Raw genomic sequence first — 10,040 nt, 5'->3', positions numbered from 1 at the left:
AACAAATGAAAATAGCTTGGAAGCCAATCAAAAGCCAGGACAAACCTGAACAACAGAAAATAGGAAAAAGAAAGATATGAAAATGGACTTGAGGACCTAAAAAAAAAAAAAAGGTCGTTATATGGCGGACGGATTACAAAATTCTTCTTTTTTATCATTAGGAAAATTCTTTACCCAGAAGTATGGAGTGTAGAGATAAGGAGTAACATCTCTGTAAATAAAAAAGGGTCCGTAGAAATGGATTTAATTAAGGTGGCGCTACTGTAGCTTCAAGTTAAATTTTAAAGGAAGCGCCAAATATTATTATAGTAGGATTGAGAAATAAACAAGGAAAACAAATTTTACAACATAAATTTTATCCAAAACTATTTTGTTATTCACATACTTTTTCATAAAATTAAATGATAAAAAATCAATAAATGTACTATTCACAGTTGACGAATTAAAATCACTTTAGCTACACGTTTTCTCAGAATAATTTTTGAAGATTATATTTACTACATTATTACATAATTTGGCATACTTCAATTTGTTTACATTTGCTACATTTATACCATACCAAGTGTCTACACCAGCGCAATTCTTGAAGCTTTTCGAATTATTATTTATAGAAAACGCTAATAGACACTTTTTCGTAGGTGATTTGCTGGGGAACCGGAACTCGATTTTGCGCGCGAATGATTTAAACATTGAAATAATTATGAAATAATGAATTGCATCAAATACAGAAAAGAAAAAATGAACTATATTTAATGATAATTACAAATTTATATTAATATAGAATAGGTTACACGAAAAAATTATTATAAATTCAAGCGGTCCCCGAAAATTTTCAGTCAATGGCACATGAGCAGAATATGAATGGCGCATCCCTCCTACAGGATTCCTACTTTTTCAAATTTTTCCCATAAGAGATGTTACTGACTTCTTATCTATACTCTCCATAATTTTGGTGTAAGTATTATGACTAGATAGTTTATGGTTACTAACTGACTATAGTACTTTAAACGTATTTTTTAGTTCTGTTTCGACCATCGTAGTTACAGCATCGAAAGAAGCAGTCGTGGTATCGAATTATATAGAATATTATAAAACATTATTTATTTTTTATTAATTACCCCGGAATTCATCAGGAGAAAATCTCATAAAAACGTAAGTTTCATAGAACCTATTAATTTATTATTAATATTATTTAATATTAATTGAGAACAAGTATATTTAACCGCTGCATGCTTTCGATCATATCTTGACCACGTGTTCATCTGAAACCTAATAATGAAATACTAATAATGAATCTGAGAAATAAGTAAAATTAAATCAAGTGAATTAAAAGTAACCACACATTGTTATTAATGTGTATTATGTATTAATTTATTTGTTTATTTTTGTTTTCCTCAGATATTACAAGAATTTTCTTTCAACTGATTTGAAAATATTCATAAGAAGAGCAAATAAATTCGAGTTATCGTTTGATAATATTCTTATAAACACAATAGCGCAAAGTCAATTTTAATATTTAAATCAAATTTGTAATATTGTTCGTGTTAAGCAATACTTTCTGATTTTAAACATATACCTTGTATAGAATTGTAATTGGCACGATAGAATTAAGAATTTTTGTAAACGATTTTATTGATACAAAGCACATTAGTTTTTGAGTGTATGAAGTGGTTGGAAATTTAAAAAGCTATTTAAAAAGCTTTGCTGATTAAAAAGAAAAAATTCAAATTGAAATTAAATTATTCGTAGCATCATTCGAGATAGGAGGTAACAAAGAAATTTGTTGGATTTCAAGTTTGTACAAAATTCATGGCATAGAGAAGTATCATATAGGTTTTGATATTTTCATTGTGTTGGAATTGAAAATATACAATAAGTTGATTATTGAGCTTATTCATAAATAGTATTTCTAATATTGACAGTTTTTTTAAAAAATACTCTTTTAATTTATATAATATAATAAATTATATATACATATATAAAACGTACACGTGTGTTTCTTTTCGGAAAAGAAAATACTTTCGAATTATTTTATATTAAAAGTAAATTGCGATTATTGACAAAAGTGAAATAATATTTAGAACAAAAGACAATAAGAAATATCAAGTGTTATCATTTTAACGATAAATTAAGGACTTCAAAGATAATAAAATGGCTGCATATGTACAACAAGCACTTGGAATGATAACACCTTGCGATAGCATCAACGATTGCACGAAGTTTAATATGTGGTTCAATGAATTGGAATATGTTGCAAAAACTATTTCCGTACCAAATAATGAAATGGTCGAATTCTTCATTACGATGGTTAATGATGATATCCATGAGAAAGTCAAGAAGGGATACCCTTCTCTAAATTTTTCGGAACTATCATATATGAATATAAAAACAATATTCCTACATTACTTTAATGGTGATTTAAATTTACATATACCATTATTTCTTTGCCGACATCAATATAATGAAGAGACAATATTAGAATATTCTAGAAATTTATTAGAAATGCACGAGAGATGTCATTTTGATGAAAATGACAAATTAAGAGTATTAAAAGATCAATTTATTCGAGGTATTCAAGACTGTGAACTTAAAGAATATTTATTATTATTTCCTAGTTTATCATACAACGATACAGTGACAGAGGCTTCTGAATTTTTAAAAAGCAATCGAATGACGTATTATCTGGAACAAGCTTTATCAATGATTAATACTTACAGTATAGAGAATAAAAATATATTTATGCATTGGTTAAATAAATTTGACTACGTTGCAGATAGTATCGGCGTACCAGATAATAAAATGATTGAATTCTTCAATAAAATGGTGAGTAATAATGTTCATGCATACATTAAAAGGAAAGCACCATCCATCAATTTTACCAGATTTACGTACAATCAACTAATAAACCATTACTTATTTTTTATTTATTCAGTAGATGCACATATTTTACATAAAACTCGACTTATGTATAGAACTCAATATGAAAAAGAAACAATAAAAAGCTATGCTAATAATTTACGAAAAATATTTCCAAATTGCAATAATACAATAAATTCAAGAGAATTATGTCAATACTTTATTGATGGGCTAAGAGAAAATGATATCCAAAGTTATTTACGTAGTATTAATGGATTATCATTCGATGAAATGGTATCAAAGGCTATTCAATTTTATAAATTTAACTCAATAGCGTATTATGTTGATCAAGCTGTTTTAAAGATGAACAAATACAATTTAAATGAGCAAATTAATTTTTATGATTGGTTAAATAGATTTGAGCACGTAGCAGATTCTTTAGAGGTACCGGATAACAAAATGATTGCATTTTTCAATAAGATGGTGGATAATGATGCTCATGAAAATGCCCAGAGGGTTTACCCGAATACCAATTTTGCTGACTTACCATACGATATAATAACAGAACTTTATACTCATTGTTTTGCTTCCTTTTTGGAAATAGATATAAACCGCCATCGTTTTACTTCGAGAAAACAATATGAACAAGAGTCGATAGAAGAATATGCCTTTTTTCTAAAAAAATTATTTATGAACAGTTTTTATCAAAATCGTTTGGAAGAAACTTTATGCGAACAATTTGTAAATGGAATTCGAGATGAAACACTAAAAAATTATTTAAAAGATATTCCACAAATGCCATTCCAAGATAAGGTGTTAAGGGCAATTGAATTTTATGGATCTGATGTAACACCGTATTATGTTAATAAAGCACTTTTAAAGATTAACATGTACGATAAAGACACGAAAGGCTTTTTTTATGCTTGGTTAAATAAATTTGAATTTGTAGCAGATGCTATAAGGGTACCAGAAAACATCATGCTTGAATTTTTTAATAATATGGTAACTAATAATACCCATTCATTTGTTAGAGATAATTCACTCGATTTAAACTCTTCTCCTTTATTTTCGTTTATGTCATACGAAGGCATAACAAATATCTATCTTTACTTGTTTAGTGCTAACAAAGAAAAATATTTACACAGAATACGTTTTTTTGCTCGAAAGCAATACGATTGTGAGCCAATAGAAAAATATGCTTCACATTTAACAAAAATATTTAATAAGTGTAGTTTTAGAATGCGAAATCAAAATATATTATACGAACAATTCTATAATGGAATACGTGACGATAACATCAAAATTCATTTAAGTCAACGTAATTTTACATCATTCGAGCAAATGGTAAATGAAGCCATTAAATATGCAAAATTAAATCTAATGTATTATATAGATCGAGTTTTATTAAGTATTAATAAATACCATCTGAAGATGAGAAATACTATTTATGATTGGTTCAATGAATTCGAGTATGTAACAGGTATTGTCAATGTACCATCTGACAAAATGCTTGAATTATTCAATCAAATGGTACATATTTCTGTCCATACGTTTGTCCAGACAACATTTCCGACTATAAAGTTTGCTGAACTTCCTTACGACATAATAATAATTTATTATCTTCGTTCTTTCTCACCTTCTGAAGTTGATGCGCACAAAGTACGTTTTAGGTGTCGTAGACAATTTAGAGAAGAAACGATTGTACAGTATGCTCATAATTTATACAAAATATATTCTCTATGCAATCGTGAAAATAGATCTCATGAAGAATTATCCAATCAGTTCATTAATGGACTAGCAGAAAATAGTATAAGAAATCAATTGCGTACAATTCGAGGATTACCATTCAGTCAAATAGTGACAATGGCCACTCAATTACTTAACAACTAATAAATTATGTCAATTGAGATTTTTTGTTTGAATATTATCACTTAAAATAGACGTAAGGAAAATTGTATGCATGATGTCAAATTATATCTATGTATGTGTTCAGGAATATAAATCTCATGTAAACTTTTGTAAACTTCTGTAGAAATAATAGACACACACATACACGGAATGACGTTTATTAGTTTAAATTTGCCAATCTGAACTTTTAACAAAACAAAAAAGATAAAACATAAAAATCATTGAACATTAATTGAACATAAATTTCAATTTTTAATAATTCATATATACAAATAATTATTTATCAATATTATTAAGTATTTATTAATATATTGTCCTGATAAAACACTACTGATTTATGATATTTATGTAAGAAGGGATTAATTGTGTTGTCCCAATAGGTAATTTTTAGTTTATAATGTTAAAGTAGGTCTTAACATACATAAACACTTATATTTAAATAGTTAAGTATTGTAAGAACTATAATATTTTCTGAAAAGACAACTTTTAATAAATATATTTAAGGCTATGTATCACAAAATCGTTAAAATAATAATGTAACTTTTATATTTGTCTTCATTTATATTTGTAATATTTCATAAAAACTACTTATTGTATTCAATATTAAATAAATATATGTATTCATCAAGAACAAATTTAAAACATATGATATATTACCTTCTCAATTCCTATTTAAAAGTAATCAAGTTTAAGTAGTCAATTTTTAAGCATAACTTAAACTCTTTCAGATATTATAATTTCAATACATTTATTTTCGTTATTTTTCTATTTTTTTTATTATCATCAAACTTTACAAAGCATAGACGTAGGAATACATCCCCATTAAAACAGATCACAACACGTGTTAGAAGTGTTTACGCAAATTTCTCCAACATGGAGTCCTCCGGTAATTAATTCCTAGAGATGAGCAAAGAAGGGTTAGAACAAAAATGAATCAAACAGCGTGGTTCAGTATGTTGTTTTATTATATACAGGGAAAAGCCTCGCGTCATCAAAATCCTGGTTATGATTTTCCTACAATATTCTTGATCAACCATGGCTACGCACATGGCCGTCCTCTCGCTCTCTCGTCTCGTCTTAAACTTTCTCTCGTCTCGTCTTAGGTGTATCGTCGCAGACATCCAGCAGAAAAATTGCGCGATTTTTTCAGGTATTCTGCCCAGCACGACGCTCACAGGTAAGATTTTAGTTGAGGGAGGGGATTCGTGTCCCTGCACTCGTCGTTCATTGGTTTTTTTTGATGGCATGGTGGGGCGTGACGTTTTGATGCAATGGCGGTTATGGAATGTTACGCAGATTCCTTCAACATGGAAGTCCTCTGGTAATTAGAAATTTTTATTGTTATAATTAGTGATAGATATATTATTATAAATATATTAATTAAGATAATTAAGTACAATGAATTGAAAAAATGGATGTTTGGTGTTTTGTTATTTTTATAGGCCGTCATCGTTCACAGCTTTCCAATTCCTCTTTCAAGAATAGAACACATCCCCACGCACAATAAATTACTAATTTTTTATTTGACTATCAAAATAATCACTAGAAATAATTTATATGGCAAAACAACGTTTGCCAGGTTAACTAGTAATATAATATAATTTACAAGAAATATAAATTTCATAAATTGTTAACAATTAATTTATTTCATCAGGGAAAATTATTAAAAACAATAATATACATTAAAAAAAAAAAGAAAATCAATATATTTTCACAACTAATAAGATACAATTATGAAATGAATGAATGTACTTTATAAAAGTTTACAGAAAAATTAAAAGTAAAAAAGAAAAATTGATTACACGAATACAAAGAATTATGTAATACGTTGACATTTTTATTTAATTAAATATCTTTATAAAATGAATGATCTTAAAACTATTGGTACTTTAATGTATGAGAACAAATATTCGTATCATCAATTTGTATATATTTTTATTGTTAAACAGGCATATAATCTTTTTCATGTTGTCATCTCGCTGTAATTTGGATTTCTAGATTGGTGGCAATGGCAAATTCCTAAAGAGTCTAATTCTATTTCTTGAGCTATTAATACTACATCATAGAATGTTAAATTTTGTTCTTTTAATAATCGATTTCTAGCTTCCTCCCATTTGATTCCATTTATGAATCGATTAATTAAAGTCTCAGTTGTGTAAAATTCTCTGCTGCATTCATTAATTATCAATGTTAAAGCACTCGCATAATGAGCAACAGATTCATTGTTAATTTGATTTCGAATCATAAAACGATATTCAGCTGCAGCTTCTCCTTGAAAAGGTGAGTATATGTTTTCCAGCACTAATATGAGTTCTTTATATGAAAATTCTAAAGGATGATAAGGTCTTAATATAAATACCAAATTGTCATAAACTGAAGGATCGATCATTAATAATAAAAAATTAGCCTCTATTTCTTCTTTTATATCAAGATAATTTCCTACGTACTCGAAATAATTTAACCATTCAAGAAAATCATCACCAGGGCTAAATCTGGACATTAAATTAATTGCTTGTTCTGCTAAATCTATTACTTCATCCATAGTCAATATTTAAATCAACAATAACAACTTTTGATTATTACAACGAGTAATTTGATAATTTGTTTGAAGTTCTTTTGTTACACCTTTCACCAATAAAAACACTTTATATACTTTTCTTTTTTTAACTATAAATTATTAAAAATTCATCCTCAAAAGAAACTGTTATAGCTTTATGAAAATATTTGAATGTTTTTATATTTAGAATTATTACTTTCGTTTATTATAATTTATTAAATGAAGTATCGTACTGTTGTATTATTTCAGATGGAAAATTGTGACAATAAATGTATACTGTTAATAAAATGAGAAATACTGATATTTTGTATTACACTTTAACTATTCGAAGTAGGTTAAACAATTATGTGTATTTAAATTGAACTGTTTAGATACAGGAAAGATAAACGGTCTTTAAATATGTCCTTTATCAAGGTATCAATATTATCGAGTATTATAAATAGTTGAAAAAGTATAATAGATTTAAATATCAACAAATATGCCAAACATTTACTGATTCAATCTTGTTAATCGTTATTTTAAAGATTTCATACTACACCTTTCATTTACACTAATGAAACACTTTATACTTTTGGTAATGAACTTAAAAAATTGTTATATTTTTGAAACATGTGTTTATTATAATATTTTGAATTATTTGTTATATGTTTATATTCTGTGAATCTAAGGATTACAGTACTTTATTTGAAGGTGGAAAATTGTTACTAGAAATACATAATATTAACAGATTACAGATGGATCATGAGAATTGTTGTTTTTGCATTTTCTTTTATTAACCGCTTCGTTGGCATGGACGTGTTATCTCATGACGACAATATTTCTTATGTCGGATTACAGACGAGTTATCTCGCAATTTACATGAAATAAAAAAAGATATAGTATTGGGATTACTAAAAAAAATACCACAACTCGGGGAACTACAAGATGCGTCTGAAAAGTTCGATGAATGGTCTCAGGAAATATAGGAAACAAGAGTTACAAACAAAATACCTTTACTGATTTTCATAGTAATCGCTATTGGCTACAATGCACTTCTGATATTGGTTGTACAGCTGTTGGAAACTGTCAGCAAACGCTTCTTGTGGAATTGCTTGAAGCACTCAGGTCACGCGTTGTTGGATCTCCGCAACCATTGCGAAACGGTTTTTTAATTTAAGGCCAAATCTGGAGAATAAGGTGGGTGTGAAAGCACAGTGACTTTTTTTTTTTTTTTTTTTGTTTCGTCAGGAGGAAAAACCTTCCAAAGGCTCCCTGGGCCCGCTACCCAAAGAAGTGTCGGATTCGACCTGCTCGTCGCCTACCGACTAAAAAACCTCCCGATTATTGTTTCAACCGTTGGGTGTGGGCAGACAGTATCTCCACGTCACGGGATTTCATTGTCTTACGCCCACCCCGGACGATCTGGGGCGGAGTTTCCCAGATCACACACATCCAGCACTGTCACATCCACTTAGCACGCACAACTCAACGGAGGTTGCCTCTGGAGTTGAATCACAACCTAAAAAGAAATTAGCCCGGTTACCCGCCCACTAGCGCAGCGACCGTACTAACTCCCACACCATGCACACCTTGTGCTCATTCTACCGATGAGGGTGGAGCAGCGCACTAGACCAAGTAAGCACAGTGACCTTGCGTTTAGCAAGAAAGTTGAGCACGTGGATCGCAGTGCTCTGAAGAAATTCCACTGTCCACTCCGGTACGGTTCTGGTCGAACCTGCCAGATGCATTGCAGCAGCTGTTTCAAAACTTCCTTGAAAAACTTGCTATTGAAAAAGGCAATCAATATTGTCTTAATCTTGGATTTTGTCAGCCGACTTTTTTAGGGAGGCGGGGAAGACGATGAACACCATGCCATTGACTGTCGCTACGGTCTCCGCATCGTATTGGTAGCACCAACTCTCATTTCCTGTAATGATGGTTTCCAAAAATTGCAGATTCCGGTCAGACATGTCGATGAAATCTCCAGATGCTTCGATCCGAGTTTGCTTCTGCTCGTCTGTCAGTATAGTGCTTACACTATCTGTGCTGATCTTCAACTCGTCTGCTATCATTCTCAAAGACAGCTGCCGATCATCCGCAAGCATCCGTCGCACTCGTTCGATGTTGTCTGGGACTGTGATTGTGAACAGTCGACCCGAACGTGGCTCATCCTCGACACCTTTCTTTCCGTATCTAAAGCATTTAAACCACTCAAACACACACTTTTTATTCACTGCTTCAATACCATACACTTGCAGTAACATCCCATGGGTCTTCGTCGCCGTTTTGCCTAATTTGAAACAAAACTTGATGTTAACAGTGCAGTAACCTCGCCAGCGTGGTTTGTAAAATATGGAAGCATTCACCGAACTTTTCAGACGCAATTTCTTAAAGAAAATACCACGAACAAAAAAAAGACTTTATCTTACGAAGCGTTGTGTATGGTGATGTCGCGTTATATGCAATTCCCTGCTTTGAATTGCACCATACAGAGAAATAATAAATTTCAAATATCCTTAAATCAAAGCTTTGCCTTAAGCTAACCCTTACCAAATAATGAAACTAGCGAGATATGTCTGTGGCAATACACGAACGATACTGCAGCATAATACAGCATAATACATCTGTGATCTTGTATTAGCAGTTTCGTCGTTGCAAGATAAGTCGTCTGCAACCTTGTACAAGCAGTTTCATCGTCACGAGATAACTCATCTGCGAATTTGTACAAGCAGTTTCATCG

Source organism: Polistes dominula, unplaced genomic scaffold (genome assembly GCF_049000335.1).
Source record: "Polistes dominula isolate Pdom_NZ unplaced genomic scaffold, Pdom_raw_medaka contig_75, whole genome shotgun sequence".
NCBI lineage: Eukaryota > Metazoa > Arthropoda > Insecta > Hymenoptera > Vespidae > Polistes > Polistes dominula.
This window is presented reverse-complemented; position numbering follows the sequence as displayed.